The 17,552-nt window shown below is 37.3% G+C and overlaps 1 long non-coding RNA gene across 2 annotated transcripts in view; it reads left to right on the forward strand.

Moving 5' to 3' along the window:
- Nucleotides 1-17,552, forward strand: part of LOC123331512 — a 277,777-nt gene that overhangs the window by 242,307 nt on the left and 17,918 nt on the right. Inside the window, exon 6 of one of the 2 annotated variants that reach the window (XR_006548175.2) lies at nucleotides 15,568-15,607. The exons of the other annotated variant lie outside the window; for it this stretch is intronic. This is a non-coding gene — a long non-coding RNA (uncharacterized LOC123331512). Of the gene's footprint in view, nucleotides 1-15,567; nucleotides 15,608-17,552 lie in introns of those variants that run through there. 2 annotated transcript variants of the gene reach the window in all.

A 17,552-nucleotide genomic window follows, 5' to 3' on the forward strand; every position in this document is an offset into this window, starting at 1 on the left:
ATGATGTAATAAATGGTTAAGGACTAACCTTCACAGCATAAGAAAAAACTATAAAACTGGACAGAAATATAAGGAAACAGTTTGAATGTATTCAGGCAGGAGTTAAAGGTCACACAAGCCCTATGTCTAAATATCATGACATTGAGGGTTAGGGCTTCAAAATTATGAGCTTTGAGGGAAAGCAAAGATCCAGTTCATAATAGTCTCACAATAAAATTATGTTGTAATGGATGCACATTTGTATCATTCCCATCCAAAAAAACCAGAAACAAATCTTTCCCAGAATCTCATGCTACTTTCCATTTATTGCCTTATCTTTCTCTTCCATTTGGTTTTCAAATGTCTTATGATTTAGAAAGACTGACAATTTCCACTTATGTACCTCTAGTTACTCCTTGTCCAATCTAGTGTTGGTCTCAACCACGTTATCAAAGCCAACAGTGACTTTTGTGTTGCTAAGTTGATGCGTACTCTTCAATCTTTTTTTGACAGGATCACTTTCTGTGTCTCGAAACACTCTGTTCTTTTAGCTTATGTAATACCACACATAACCTTTTTGTCCCCTCCCCACCACACCCCACCATGTCTCAGAGGGTTCTTTGTTTAGAGATGCAATTTTGTAATACTATTAAACTGTACCATATGTACATATGCACATACATATAAAACCACAGACGGCCAGATTCCCAAAGCCTTTGTTTACTTGCCTTTTTTAGATACATCATGGATGTTTTTCCCTGAGTCATTTTTATAAAAATATTTTATTGAGGTACGATTGATGTGTAAAAAGGTGAAGCATTTTAGTGTATGCAACTCAGTTGAGTTTGGGGATAAATGTATAGCTATGAAGCATGACAGGAATGGGGTCCCTGTGATGGGATTAGTTAAAGTAAAAGTTGCTCAGTCGTGTCTGACTCTTCGACCCCAAGGACAGTCCATAGAATTCTCCAGGCCAGAATACTGGAGTAGCTGTTCCCTTCTCCAGGGGATCTTCCCAAACCAGGGATCAAACCCAGGTCTCCTACATTGTAGGTGGACTTTTTAATCAGCTGAGCCACAAGGGAAGCCCATGTGATTGGGTTAGTACCCTTATAAAAAGAAGTAGAGAGATCAGAACTCAGCAGCATGTAAAGATGAAACAGAAGACAGCTCTCTACAAGTCAGGAGTATGGGCCTTACCAAGAACTAAATCTGCTGGCACCTTGATCTTGGTTTCTCAATTTCCAGTACTGTGAAAAAAAATTATGATTAGCCAAAAAAAAGGGAGAGAGAGAAAATAAATTAGTTGAGAGTGGTGTGAGGAGTGATAGGAACTAAATATTCAGCAGTATTCTGACAAATATTTATCAGTACTTCAAATTATCTAGACCAATGCAAATAAAATAGACATATGATCCTTTGAAAAATTCTTAGTGTCATATTAGAGAAGTTCAGAATCACTCTTAAATTGTGATGTTGATTTTTTTCTTTATGTCTCCTTTAAGAGGAGAATGTAGATGTATCAGTTCAGTCTCTCAGTTGTGTCCGACATTTTGCAACGCCATGAACCGCAGCACTCCAGGCCTCCCTGTCCATCACCAACTCCTGGAGTCCAACCAAACCCATGTCCATGGAGTCGGTGATGCCATCCAACCATCTCATTCTCTGTCATCCCCTCTCCTCCTGCCCTCAATTTCTCCCAGCCTCAGGGTCTTTTCAAATGAGTCAGCTCTTTATATCAGGTGGCCAAAGTATTGGAGTTTCAGCTTCAACATCAGTCCCTCCAATGAGCACCTAGGACTGATCTCCTTTAGGATGAACTAGCTGGATCTCCTTGCAATCTAAGAGACTCTCAAGAATCTTCTCCAACACCACAGTTCAAAAGCATCAATTCTTCAGTGTCATTTTTCTTCACAGTCCAACTCTCACATCCATACATGACTATGGGAAAAATCGTAGCCTTGGCAAGAAGGACCTTTGTTGGCAAAGTAATGTCTCTGCTTTTGAATATGCTGTCTAGGTTGGTCATAATTTTCCTTCCAAGGAGTAAGCACCTTTTAATTCCATGGCTGCAATCACCATCTGCAGTGATTTTGGAGCCCAAAAAAATAAAGTCTGACACTGTTTCCACTGTTTCCCCATCTATTTCCCATGAAGTGAAGGGACCGGATGCCATAATCTTCGTTTTCTGAATGTTGAGCTTTAAGCCAACTTTTTCACTCTCCTCTTTCACTTTCATCAAGAGGCTCTTTAGTTCTTCACTTTCTGCCATAAGGGTGGTGTCATCTGCATATCTGAGGTTATTGATATTTCTCCCGGCAATCTTGATTCCAGCTTGTGCTTCCTCCAGCCCAGCATTTCTCATGATGTACTCTGCATAGAAGTTAAATAAGCAAGGTGACAATATACAGCCTTGATGTATTCCTTTTACTATTTGGAAGCAGTCTGTTGTTCCATGTCCAGTTCTAACTGTTGCTTCCTGACCTGCATACAGGTTTCTCAAGAGGCAGGTCAGGTGGTCTGGTATTCCCATCTCTTGAAGAATTTTCCACAGTTTATTGTGATCCACACAGTCAAAGGCTTTGGCATAGTCAATAAAGCAGAAATAGATGTTTTCTGGAACTCTCTTGCTTTTTTGATGATCCAGCGGATGTTGGCAATTTGATCTCTGGTTCCTCTGCCTTTTCTAAAACCAGCTTGAACATCTGGAAGTTCACAGTTCATGTATTGCTGAAGCCTGGCTTGGAGAATTTGGAGCATTACTTTACTAGCGTGTGAGATGAGTGCCAATTGTGTGGTAGTTTGAGCATTCTTTGGCATTGTCTTTCTTTGCGGTCTGCCCTGGTGGCTCAGAGGTTAAAGCCTCTGCCTGCAATGTGGGAGACCTGAGTTCGATCCCTCGGTCCGTGAGATACCCTGGAGAAGGAAATGGCAACCTACTCCATTCTTGCCTACAACCTTCTTGCCTGGAGAATCCCATGGATGGAGGAGCCTGGTGGGCTACAGTCCACAGGGTCGCAAAGAGCTGGACATGACTGAGTGCCTTCACTTTCACTTTCTTTGGGATTGGAATGAAAACTGAAATTTTCCAGTCCTGTGGCCACTGCTGAGTTTTCCAAATTTGCTGGCATATTGAGTGCAGCACTCTTACAGTGTCATTTTTCAGGATTTGAAATAGCTCACCTGGAATTCCATCTCCTCCACTAGCTTTGTTCGTAGTGATGCTTTGTTTCTAAGGCCCACTTGACTGCACATTCCAGGATGCCTGGCTCTAGGTGAGTGATCACACCATCATGATTATCTTGGTCATGAAGATCTTTTTTGTACAGTTCTTCTGTGCATTCTTGCCACCTCTTAATATCTTCTGCTTCTGTTAGGTCCCTACCATTTCGGTCCTTTATTGAGCCCATATTTTCATGAAATGTTCCCTTGGTATCTCTAATTTTCTTGAAGAGTTCTCTGGTCTTTCCCATTCTATTGTTTCCCTCTATTTCTTTGCACTGATCACTGAGGAAGGCTTTCTTATCACTCCTTGCTATTCTCTGGAACTCAGCATTCAAATGGGTATATCTTTTCTTTTCTTCTTTGCTTTTTGCTTCCCTTCTTTTCACAGGTATTTGTAAGGTCTCCTCAGACAGACATTTTGCTTTTTTGCATTTCTTTTTCTGGGGCATGGTCTTGATTCCTGTCTCCTGTACAATGTCACAAACCTCCATCCATAGTTCATCAGGCACTCTATCTATCAAATCTAGCCCCTTAAATCTATTTCTCACTTCCACTGTGTAGTCATAAGGGATTTGATTTAGGTCATATCTGAATGGTCTAGTGGTTTTCTCCACTTTCTTCAATTTCATTCTGAATTTGCCAATAAGGATTTCATGATCCAAGCCAAAGTTAGCTCCCAGTCTTGTTTTTGCTGACTGTGTAGAGCTTCTCCATCTTTGACTGCAAAGAATATAATCAATCTTATTTCAGTGTTGACCATCTGGTGAACTCCACGTGTAGAGTCTTCTCTTGTGTTGTTGGAAGAGGGTGTTTGCTATAACCAGTGCATTCTCTTGGAAGAACTGTATTAGCCTTTGCCCTACTTCATTCTGTACTCCGAGGCCAAATTTGCCTGTTACTCCAGGTGTTTCTTGACTTCCTACTTTTGCATTTCAGTCCCCTATAATGAAAAGGACATCTTTTTTGGGTGTTAGTTCTAGAAGGTCTTATAGGTTTTCATAGAACCATTCAACTTCAGCTTCTTCAGTGTTACTGGTTGAGGCATAGAACTTGGATTACCATGATGTTGAGTGGTTTTCCTTGGAAACAAACAGAGATCATTCGGTCGTTTTACATTTTGGACTCTTTTGTTGACTATGATGGCTACTCCATTTCTTCTAAGGGATTCTTGCCCACAGTAGTAGATATAATGGTCATCTGAGTTAAAATCACACAATCCAGTCCATCTTAGTTCACTGATTCTTAGAATGTCAATGCTCACTCTTGTCATCTCCTGTTTGACCACTTCCAATTTACCTTGATTCATGGACCTAACATTCCAGATTCCTATGCAATATTGCTCTTTACAGCATTGAACCTTGCTTCCATCACCATTCCCATTTACAACTGGGTACTGTTTTTGCTTTGGCTCCATCCCTTCATTCTTTCTGGAGTTACTTCTCTAAACCTATCACTTCTCTTCATTCCTATACTCTTATAATTTGTAAACATACTATGCCTAAAATATAGATGCAAGAGTTGGTAAAGTCAGTAGCAGGGAAATGTTACACAGCTCTAATAAGACCTGAAGTTGCTTATATACTAACCCTCTGAACTAAAATATTTGGAGTACTCACCCAAGTGAATAGCCACAGTGATCTGATGTAATGTGGGAAGAAAATATTAGAACTTCTATCTATTTGGATTATGTATTACATACAGAAAATAAAGCTTTGCCAATACATAACATACTAAGTGGAAAACATTTATAATATATGAAAATATGCATATATTAGGATGATTTTAAGGAGGTCATAATTTAGACAGTTTGGGGACCATTGCTGTAAATAGCTGTACTCATCATTTAAAGGTGAAAAAAATTATTTTGTTTTCATTTTTAAATTCATTTATCAATGTCATTGGAACCATATAGAACAGATTATATGTTTTAATTCAGATATAATGATAGAACCTAATATACTATAGTAGGAAGAATCTAAATGTGGATAATAAGACAGTACAAATACTTCCACAGAGGTGACACATTCTTCAGTTCACTCATCTCTAGTATCTGCAAAGAACAATTTTTAATTGCCAATGACACTTTGAGTGGCTTTCACTTGTTAAGCTATTCTCTTTATTCCACTTAGAGATCAAATTTCTAATGGTTTAAACAGTGTGCTGATGTAGATGTGGGAGCTATGTTGAGCATGTGAGGATCATCATTGTTATTTGAAGATTTTTTTAGCAACTTTTCTTTAAATATTCCCTTTCCTCTGCCTGGTGGGTAAAGAACTAATCTGAAAGTTAAAACTGAGCAGATGCTTTACAAAGAGAGGATTTGAAGTGATTTCCTTTTTCTAAAGTATTGATATACCCACATAGCAACTCCAAAATATATTCTATGCTATATTTGTTGCTACTGTCTACATGCTCTATATTTCCTGAAAAAACATTAGTTTTTATTTGTTGCTATTTTTCTTAATCCTATGTTTATATACATTTATATAATATATAGAATGCATTCTTTAAGGAATGGAATTTGGAAGTAGACAGGTGCTCTTCCTTCCTAAATGCTTTAGCTTTTGTATGGGTGCTAAGTTGTTTCAGTCATGTTCAACTCTTTGCAACCCCATGGACTGTAGCCTGGCAGGCTTCTCTGTCCATGGGATTCTCCAGGCAAGAATACTGGAGTGGGTTGCCATTTCCTACTCTAGCGTAGAGTTTGCTTTTCTCTAAATATATTTAGACTGTGTGATAAACTTTAGACTGTAGATAAAAAAACAAAATAAACTTGTTTGTTCTTGTAATCTGAAGCTAATTGTCTTAACAATGTAGCCATGCCAATAAATTGCAATACAAGAAGATTATAAACTGATGGTTAGATGTTAATAACAGTAACACAGAACATTAAGGCAAGTGACATTTACATAAGTATCTTGATCTTAATACATGTAATTTACATATGAAAATTTAATCACCATAGAGATAAACAGCTGCAATGTTTAATTAAACTCTCCACACAAAATCAGCTTGCAAGAAGTAGTTTGTCACTGCTAATTCATCACAATTCTCTTAAGTATTCTTTAAAATAAAAATGCAAAATAAATGACTCTTATTGATAATTTAACTTCTGGTTACTTTGTATTTTAATTGTATCATCAAAGCCTGTTGAGAATACGATAAAGATTTTAGCTTCATATTCACTCTGTTTAGAAGGCAAAGCACAAACATATAGAGAACAAATGTATTTGTTTACAAACTTATGAGAGTCACCAGCACAACAGCACTAAAGGATAATTCAAGAAATTTTAATGCTCAAATAAGTTGTGGGTAATGAAGGGATATAAGAGTCTTTCTCAATGGTATTTTGAAGACAGAATGAATTATAGCAGAAATTAATGCCAACATTAGCCAGAAAAGGAGTAATAACTGCTAGCTTAGAAAACATAAAACTAAGACATTTTAATTGAATTTTAAGATTTCAGAGACTGAACAGAAAAGAGAATGGTTAATACATAAATGCTGTAGGAAGTCATCTTTGGGAAATAGGACATGAGCAAATGGCAGATTTTGTTTCCATGCGTCTTATTTGGATAAACAGATGCATTTATTCATTCATTTACTAAAAAAAGAAAATTCCTGCTATATACCAGCTATAATTGTATACACTAGCAGAAAATAGTTAGCTTTTAACTACTTAAAAGCTTTTGGTTAGCTTTTACTGTGATGTTTAGGTTGATTGCAGCCTTTTCTGTGTAGATACTCAAAATGTAGAAATAGGAGACAATTAGATATATTCATGGTAAAGCAAAGGCTTCTGGTAATCAGCCTTATGCTCCAAGCCTCTATTTTTTTGCTCTTAAGTTGACCACATTATAAATAAAATGCATAGCACTCACTTAAGTAAAAATAAAATTAAGTTGAACCTTGGAAAGTGGATATTGTTCATGAGTTGGTCCCTAAAATAGTCTTTTAATGTTGAGGGCATCCAAGTTCTATCTCAAAATGTTTCTATAAATCACTAAGCTTGTAACAGTTGTCTGGGAGAAGTAAAATCTATCTTTTCCAAATATACCAATAGTATATTGTAAATTATATTATTAATTTCAATAATTTTTTTTCTGTTAAACTGACCTTTTTTTCAGTAAATTAATAGCATGGTGAATACTTTATAGTCTGATATATATGAAGAAATTAAGCCAAAACTTTCAGATTTATAAGAACAAAACCATGTCATGGAATAAACTGGGGTACATAATATCTGAGTGACCGATAACATCACCATCTCAATGGACGTGAGTTTGAGTAAACTCCAGGAGTTGGTGATGAACAGGGAGGCCTGGTGTGTTGCAGTCCATGGGGGTCACGAAAAGTCAGACACGACTGAGCAACTGAACTGAACTGATAGCACAGGAAACTCTGCTCAGTTATGTGGTAGCCTGGATGGAAGGGGGTTTGGTCAGAATGGATACATGTATATATGCATGGCTGAGTCCCTTTGCTGTTCATCTGAAATTATCACAACATTATTAATTGGCTATACTCCAATATAAAATGAAAAGTTTTTAAGAAACAAACAAAAAATACTTTATTCTGTATTTTTTCCCATTGAAATGGATACAATTCATAGAGAGAAATCCTTTGTAAGAAAAAAAATATATAGTTTAACTTACCTTTTCTTTTCTGGATTAGTGAGCCAAACATTACAGCTGCCCATGTTGTCAAAATGCCATGAGAGAATTTACTAGAAGAGAAGCCAATAAAATAGTCAGATTGTGACATTTAAATGAATGTTTTTACTGTTCCATCAAAATTAATGATTAACTTCAGCATTAGAAGCATGTATTTCAATAGTAGAGGGAAATATTCCCACCATCACTTCAGAGCAAAAGTAACCCTATGGCGTTATAAATATATATTTTAGACTAAGAGAAAAGATTGATCCCACAGGATTTCTCTCTTCTCCACCATTGATGATGTCAGTTGAGTCTCTGATTAGCTGCTGACATTTGAAATTATGGGGGGTCAGCGAGGTTAATGAAAGCTTTCTTTATATAGCTATGTCCCCATTGCCTCTGTGCCTTCCTGGGCTTTTGGCTTGTTTGCTGACCTCAAAAAGCAAGGCAAAAATAAGAGTACACATCAAGAGAAGTGTAGTCTGAGCACTCATCTATTGATGATTTCTAATGCTGCTATTTAACAAGAAAAGGGAAGGTTAATGAATAGTGACTTCACTTATTTAGGAATGCTTGAGTACAAAGGGTCTAGTTAATAACCTCAGTGACCTTGTTGAGGATAAACTCCATGTGGATGAAAATATTTCAATAGAATTGTCTGGACTAAAATTTTTCTGCCTTTATGTGACAGAGTTACATAAATTTTCCATGTTATAATGTTCAGTCATCATCTGTTGAGGCAAGGAGATGGTATAAAGCTGAATTAAGTTTCCTGACTCTTCGATCATAGTGTCTTAGAGATACAGAGGGCCCTTGAGACCACATTTGGTGTTTTTCAAATTGTATTCTTTGACACTTTCAGGTTCCCCAGTGTGACCTTGTTGCAAGTTGCTGTATAGGAGAGAAAAGAGGTGCTTGAGGCTCTCATTCTTATCTGTGTTTATTATGCCACCCAGGATGTCATGTAATAAAAGGCTTTGCTGGCCAAATAAACTTTGAAAACCACTGAGCTACAACTAACACCTCCAATCTATAGTTTAGGGAATTGAGGTATAATAGATAAAATGAAGTTGCCAAGATCCTATAGCTCTTCTATGTCACTATAAAGTCACTAAGTCACTATAAAGTTCTATGTCACTATAAAGTCACTATGTCACTAAGTCACTATACTTGCATCTCAAAATATAGATCTTTTCAGTATTCATTTTTATTCCCAGAGAAAAGAGTGCCATGCATTTTCAGTCTAATCTTCTTTCAAAATGTCCTAGATCCTAACACAAGATGTGATGAGGGGGCTTATCGTTCCCCAACCATTCCCCCTCTCATTTTATCTCTGCAAATAGAAGGCTGGTTTTCAGTGTAATTCTATGTGAGCTGTTTAATTTCCATTACATGGCAATTCTGAGGTGATGGAAATTGACTCTGGACTCAGCAAACCTCTAGTGACTCCAGAAAAGATTATGTGGTTCTAGAATTCTTCGCAGCATCCACTATAGATGTTAGCAACACATTTCCACCTCCAGTGGTAGGACAAGTGCAGGGCAAGTCCACCTTGGGGAGCTCAAAATGCTGGGGCGAGTGTATAATAAAATATAAAGGTAAATCACTAAAGCATTTATTTTATTCATTTGAATCTAAAAATAGGAAAAAAAAAAAAAAAGCTCAGCATATCTATAAGGCCTGTCACTGGATTGGTGTGTTAGAAATCTGTCTCTAGAGCCAGAAAGGGAGGAGCAGGAAGTAGTCTTGATGGTGGCTTCTTCTTTCTCTGGTTTGCTCTCACTGTATTGCAATCATTTGGAATTCTCGTGTGCCAATGTTATGGATTTGGTATGTTTTTGATAATATCTTTCTTATCTATGTGAAAAGATTGAGAGTGACCATGAAAAACTGTATTATACATGGAAATTCATTGTTTTGTGACCAAGAATGTAGCAGTGTTTTCAAAGCTAATGTTCAATTTCATAGAGAAAAAAGTATACCAAATTTGCTGTAATTTTCTGGGAAGATAGATACCTTTCTGTACTATAGTATCAGTTCAGTCCAGTTAAGTCACTCAGTCATATCCGACTCTTTGCGACCCCATGAATCGCAGCACACCAGGCCTCCCTGTCAATCACCAAATCCCGGAGTTCACTCAGACTCATGTCCATCGAGTCAGTGATGCCATCCAGCCATCTCATCCTCTGTCGTCCCCTTCTCCTCCCGCCCCCAATCCCTCCCAGCATCAGAGTCTTTTCCAATGAGTCAATTCTTCACACGAGGTGGCCAGAGTACTGGAGTTTCAGCCTTAGCATCAATCCTTCCAAAGAAATCTCAGGGCTGATCTCCTTTAGAATGGACTGGTTGGATATCCTTCCAGTCCTAGGGACTCTCAAGAGTCTTCTCCAGCACCACAGTTCAAAAGCATCAATTCTTCGGTGCTCAGCTTTCTTCACAGTCCAACTCTGGAAAAACCATAGCCTTGACTAGACAGACCTTTGTTGGCAAAGTAATGTCTCTGCTTTTGAATATGCTATCTAGGTTGGTCATAACTTTCCTTCCAAGGAGTAAGCGTCTCTTAATTTCATGGCTGCAGTCATCATCTGCAGTGATTTTGGAGCCCAGAAAAATATAGTCTGACACTGTTTCCACTGTTTCCCCATCTATTTCCCATGAAGTGATGGGACTGGATGCCATGATCTTCGTTTTCTGAATGTTGAGCTTTAAGCCAACTTTTTCACTCTCCACTTTCACTTTCATCAAGAGGCTTTTTAGTTCCTCTTCACTTTCTGCCATAAGGGTGGTGTCATCTGCATATCTGAGGTTATTGATATTTCTCCCGGCAATCTTGATTCCAACTTGTGCTTCTTCCAGCCCAGCGTTTCTCATGATGTACTCTGCATATAAGTTAAATAAGCAGGGTGACAATATACAGCCTTGACATACTCCTTTTCCTATTTGGAACCAGTCTGTTGTTCCATGTCCAGTTCTAACTGTTGCTTCCTGACCCGCATACAGGTTTCTCAAGAGGCAGGTCAGGTGGTCTGGTATTCCCATCTCTTGAAGAATTTTCCACAGTTTATTGTCATCCACACAGTCAAAGGCTTTGGCATAGTCAATAAAGCATAAATATATGTTTTTCTGGAACTCTCTTGCTTTTTTGATGATCCAGCAGATGTTGGCAATTTGATCTCTGGTTCCTCTGCCTTTTCTAAAACCAGCTTGAATATCTGAAAGTTCATGGTTCATGTATTGCTGAAGCCTGGCTTGGAGAATTTGAAGCATTACTTTACTAGCGTGTGAGATGAGTGCAATTGTGTGGTAGTTTGAGCATTCTTTGGCATTGCCTTCTTTCGGATTGGAATGAAAACTGACCTTTTCCAGTCCTGTGGCCACTGCTGAGTTTTCCAAATTTGCTGGCATATTGAGTGCAGCACTTTCACAGCATCATCTTTCAGGATTTGGAACAGCTCAACTGGAATTCCATCACCTACACTAGCTTTGTTCGTAGTGATGCTTTCTAAGGCCCACTTGACTTCATATTCCAGGATGTCTGGCTCTAGATGAGTGATCACATCATCGTGATTGTCTGGGTCTTGAAGCTCTTTTTTGTACAGTTCTTCTGTGTATTCTGCCACCTCTTCTTAATATCCTCTGTTTCTGTTAGGTCCATACATTTTCTGTCCTTTATCAAGCCCATCTCTGCAAGAAATGTTCCTTTGGTATCTCTAATTTTTTGAAGATATCTCTAGTCTTTCCCATTCTGTTGTTTTCCTCTATTTCTTTGCATTGATCACTGAGGAAGGCTTTCTTATCTCTCCTTGCTAGTCTTTGGAACTGTGCATTCAGATGCTTATATCTTCCCTTTTCTCCTTTGCTTTTCACTTCTCTTCTTTTACAGCTATTTGTAAAGCCTCCCCAGATAGCCATTTTGCTTTTTTTTTTTTTTATTTATTTATTTATTTATTATTTTTTTTTAAATTTTATTTTATTTTTAAACTTAACATAACTGTATTAGATTTGCCAAATATCAAAATGAATCCGCCACAGGTATACATGTGTTCCCCATCCTGAACCCTCCTCCCTCCTCCCTCCCCATTCCATCCCTCTGGGTCGTCCCAATGCACCAGCCCCAAGCATCCAGTATCGTGCATCGAACCTGGACTAGCAACTCATTTCATACATGATATTTTACATGTTTCAATGCCATTCTCCCAAATCTTCCCACCCTCTCCCTCTCCCACAGAGTCCATAAGACTGTTCTATACATCAGTGTCTCTTTTGCTGTCTCGTACACAGGGTTATTGTTACCATCTTTCTAAATTCCATATATATGCGTTAGTATACTGTATTGGTGTTTTTCTTTCTGGCTTACTTCACTCTGTATAATAGGCTCCAGTTTCATCCACCTCATTAGAACTGATTCAAATGTATTCTTTTTAATGGCTGAATAATACTCCATTGTGTATATGTACCACAGCTTGCTTATCCATTCATCTGCTGATGGACATCTAGGTTGCTTCCATGTCCTGGCTATTATAAACCTAAAGACTCCACCAGAAAATTACTAGAACTAATCAATGACTATAGTAAAGTTGCAGGATATAAAATCAACACACAGAAATCCCTTGCATTCCTATACACTAATAATGAGAAAACAGAAAGAGAAATTAAGGAAACAATTCCATTCACCATTGCAACGGAAAGAATAAAATACTTAGGAATATATCTACCTAAAGAATCTAAAGACCTATATATAGAAAACTATAAAACATTGGTGAAAGAAATCAAAGAGGACACTAACAGATGGAGAAATATACCATGTTCATGGATTGGAAGAATCAATATAGTGAAAATGAGTATACTACCCAAAGCAATCTATAGATTCAATGCAATCCCTATCAAGCTACCAACAGCATTCTTCACAGAGCTAGAACAAATAATTTCACAATTTGTATGGAAAAACAAAAAACCTCGAATAGCCAAAGCGATCTTGAGAAAGAAGAATGGAACTGGAGGAATCAACCTACCTGACTTCAGGCTCTACTACAAAGCCACAGTTATCAAGACAGTATGGTACTGGCACAAAGACAGAAATATAGATCAATGGAACAAAATAGAAAGCCCAGAGATAAATCCACGCACATATGGACACCTTATCTTCGACAAAGGAGGCAAGAATATACAATGGATTAAAGACAATCTCTTTAACAAGTGGTGCCATTTTGCTTTTTTGCCTTTCTTTTCCATGGGGATGGTCTTGATCCCTGTCTCCTGTACAATGTCACGAACTTCCATCCATAGTTCATCAGGCACTCTATCTATCAGATCTAGGCCCTTAAATCTATTTCTCATTTCCACTGTATAATCATAAGGGATTTGATTTAGGTCATACCTGAATGGTCTAGTGGTTTTCCCTACTTTCATCAATTTAAGTCTGAATTTGGTAATAAGGAGTTCATGATCTGAGCCACAGTCAGCTCCTGGTCTTGTTTTTGCTGACTGTATAGAGCTTCTCCATCTTTGGCTGCAAAGAATGTAATCAGTCTGATTTCGGTGTTGACCATCTGGTGATGTCCATGTGTAGAGTCTTCTCTTGTGTTGTTGGAAGAGGGTGTTTGCTATGACCAGTGCATTTTCTTGGCAAAACTCTATTAGCCTTTGCCCTGCTTCATTCTGTATTCCAAGGCCAAATTTGCCTGTTACTCCAGGTGTTTCTTGACTTCCTACATTTGCACTCCAGTCCCCTATAATGAAAAGGACATCTTTTTTGGGTGTTATTTCTAAAAGGTCTTGCAGGTCTACAGTATACAGTATACAGTCTATAGTATACAGTAGGTATTTTTAAAACACATACACACTTTCCCTTACGTTTTGCTCTTCTTTCAAGATACAGTACATGACTGAGAAAGTACAATTTTCTGAAAAATTCCTGATAACGTTGAAAGTTGTTCGAACATGCTATGGAAATTGCTTCACCTATCAAATCTCTTATATATATATATATCTTCATGTTTGAATAGAGATAAGAAATGGGACCTATTTCACAAAATTGCAGGATAGAAAAATTTAAGAGACTGCCTGATATTGGGAATTTTTCAATTACTATTAGTTATTATGATAGGCTTCCCTTATGGCTCAGCTGGCAAAGAATCCGCCTGCACTGTGGGAACCTGGGCCCAATCCCTGGGTTGGGAAGGTCCCCTGGAGAAGGGAAAGGTTACCCACTTCAGTATTCTGGCCTGGAGAATTCCATGGACTATATAGTCCATGGGGTCGAAAAGAGTCAGACACTACTGAGTGACTTTTTTCTAAAGGGCTTTGCTGATGGCTCAGTTGGTAAAGAATCCACTTGCAATGCAGGAGAGCCCAATTCCATCCTTGGGTTGGGAAGATCCCCTGGAGAAGGGAAAGTCTACCCACTCCAGTTTTCTGGCCCAGAGAATTCCATGGACTGTATAGTCCATGGAGTTGCAAAGAGTTGGAAATAACTGAGCAACTTTCACTTTCACTTTCTGTTCAATACTTGGAAACTTACAATATTTTAAAACACACCAAGTGAAAAGCTCAATGAATATTGAATGGATTTTATCAATATGCTATAATGTACAAATAGTAAAGAAAAAATGGGCTGACATCAAGGACAGTGAAAATTTACTAGATAATTTTAAACATATATATAACCTTTGCATAATTGGTAGTTAAGATTGAAAAGATGGATATAAGTAGAAATTACAAATATGGACATTCCAATTATGTCTATGTATTCCTGCAAGATACACTTTTAACCTATGAGAACCATTAAAGTCAGTGATTGGAATAAACTAAATCAAGAATTGCATCTCATTAAAGTGTTAAAAATATTTTCACAAATAATATAGTAAATTCAACCACACTATTTCACTAAAATAGGTTGACAATACTTTTGTGAGAACACAAAGCTTTTGGTACTTTTAACAAAAAATTAAAATACAAAGTATAAATATTATTTATCTCATCTCACCCTTTAAAGGTGTCTGAATTTTGTATACATTCTAATTATGCACAAGTCATTATTAGAATAATAATTTATGATTAAGTTATCTGATAAATAAGTAAATATCCATAACTAGAAAAAGTCTGTTCCAAAAAGTTTGAAGGCCATCAGATGTGACTTATTTAAGATATAATAAAAAGAGAACTGAGGTTTGAGAGGAAAGATGAAGTTGGTTCTAAAAATGAGGCCATTAGGGAACATTAGTGCCTTTGGTTAGAACTTCTGAAGCTTGGTAAGCAGCTTGAGTAAACAGTTTTCTTCCTGCTCTAGGTGGGCTCTGAAGTAGAGATATCTAGGGTAAAGTCAAATTCACTGCACACTGAGGATGGAGTGGAGAATCCTTCTTATCCCCTTGGTACTTCTGCTACCTAAGAAGGTCTAAGCAGGTCCCCCATAGTTTTGTCAGAGCCAAAAGTACCTGGGCTGACTGTACTGACAAGGTACCTACATTTCTTCTCAAGTCTCCCCTACTATGAAAACTGATTATGTTTAGGTCTAGATTAATGGTAATTTTCTCTTGACAACCAATGGCTCTGTTAATGTTGCATTAGTTTAAAATTATGTGATATCTCTAAAGAACATATTGTTCTCATGGCTATGTTTTATCTCTCAGTCCTCACAATCTGGAATGCTATATTCCATAAAGATTCCATTTAATGAGTGAATGACTATATATATGCCTGGAAGCTCTTTCATACAGGTACTAGGAAGGGCTGCTGCTGCTGCTAAGTTGCTTCAGTCGTGTCTGACTCTGTGCGATCCCATAGACTGCAGCCCACCAGGCTCCCCCGTCCCTGGGACTCTCCAGGCAAGAACACTGGAGTGGGTTGCCATTTCCTTCTCCAATGCACGAAAGTGAAAAGTGAAAGTGAAGTCGCTCAGTCGTGTCTGACTCCTAGCGATTCCATGGACTGTAGCCTTCCAGGCTCCTCCGTCCATGGGACTTTCCAGGCAAGAGTACTGGAGTAGGGTGCCATTGCCTTCTCCAGCTGGGAAGGGAGAAGGGAAAAAAAAAAAAAATTAATAGACGATAAGTCAATAAACTCACGAGGAAAAGAAGACAAAATATTTCGGTGATAATAGGAATTGTTAAAAATTATGCTGGAATGGGAATCTGGTGTCAGACATCCATTTAATTGCATGGCATTGTTGAAAGCTCTCATCTTTATTTCTGTTTCTTAAGTTGTAAAATAAGAGGATTCATGAGATATCTTGTAAGTCTTTGTCTGTCTCTAAAATTCTTTAAATTAGAAAATAATCAACAGAATTAAGCTTCCTATCAAGGATTTAAAATTGATTGAAAATAAAGAAAAATACTATTCACCCTAAATTTTCTCCCAATGCAATGTGATTAAAGTTTAAAGGGAAAGGTGGGAGAAAGGAGATTGCTGATTTAATAGCTGTTGAGACTCTATATCAGTGTCACAACCACTTCCTCAGTCATTTAACTATCCTATAAGCTCCTCTCCTGATTAGCCAGTTTTCACCAAGTTTATTGTCAGTTAGGATACTAAAATGTGTTTCGCTTCATATGGAGAGGAAACAAAAAAATCAAAGTTTTTAATATAGAAAATTTTCATTCCAGTTTTCAAGGTTATTAAACGTAAATAAAAAGCCTCTGGGAACAATAATTGATTCTATGTAATTTCTTTGCTTAAAACTAATCCAGCACCAAATGAAAGTAATATAATTCTTGGCAAGATAATAGTGGGTCTGATGACATGAGGGTAGAATTTAGATTCACGTCTTAGGTTTAAGATAAAGGCCATTCTCAACTTGTTTTCCATTCACAATATGTACAATTTTCAATAAATATGAGTTGAATTTTGAGATGTTTCTCTTTTGATCCCTATGGGAAATAGTTGTGTTTTCATGTTTGCATATTTCCTTCTTTCATTAAAGGCTGGTTTTGAAGATACTTAGGCATTTGTGATGCACAGAGAATCTTTGCAGTACAAGCATCTTCCTTGCTTCTCTGCAGTTATAAGTAGACGGTTTCTAGAGCTCAGTTTCCTAAGTTTTCTTCTGCTTCCTTTTAAGGTACATCTCCAGAAGGGAGCTTATTTCTTGAAAATTAAAGCTGGCCAAATTTATTCAATGAGAATTAACATTTTTTTCCTCCTACAAAGGGAAAAGTAGCAAAGAAGACACCAAAAAGTAAAATAAAGGCTGATTAGTAGCTGAACATGGTAGCAAAGTCTAAATAAACCCCTTTAAAACCATGTGAATGAGAAGTAGAGTTCTATGAGGGTTACTGCTGAGCCCTCTGCCCAGAACAATATGCCACGTAGTTAATTGTGACAGATGATTTGAAAAGAGGCACAGCACAATAAAATACATATGTCATTTTTCTTCTGTATTTGGGGATTATATAATAATTCCTTTGGCACTAATAGTTAAATTGATACAGTATTTTCTCAAGAAATATAAGAAATGAAATTAATTTTACAGTTCAATTCCAAATGTTGTGGCATGGAGAGTTTGTTAAGAATGACTCTAACACCCTATAACAGTTTGAAAGGAAAGACCAGTTCAGTCGATTAGCAACATTTGCCATGGTAATTTTTGGTTAAGTGATGACATTTATTTCACCTCCCTCTATGAGAAAATTTATTGATTAGAGCCACTTATAACTTATTTAATGTTAAAAATTTTGTCTGAACTATCACTTC

The sequence above is a fragment of the Bubalus bubalis genome, chromosome 2, assembly GCF_019923935.1.
Source record: "Bubalus bubalis isolate 160015118507 breed Murrah chromosome 2, NDDB_SH_1, whole genome shotgun sequence".
Lineage (NCBI taxonomy): Eukaryota > Metazoa > Chordata > Mammalia > Artiodactyla > Bovidae > Bubalus > Bubalus bubalis.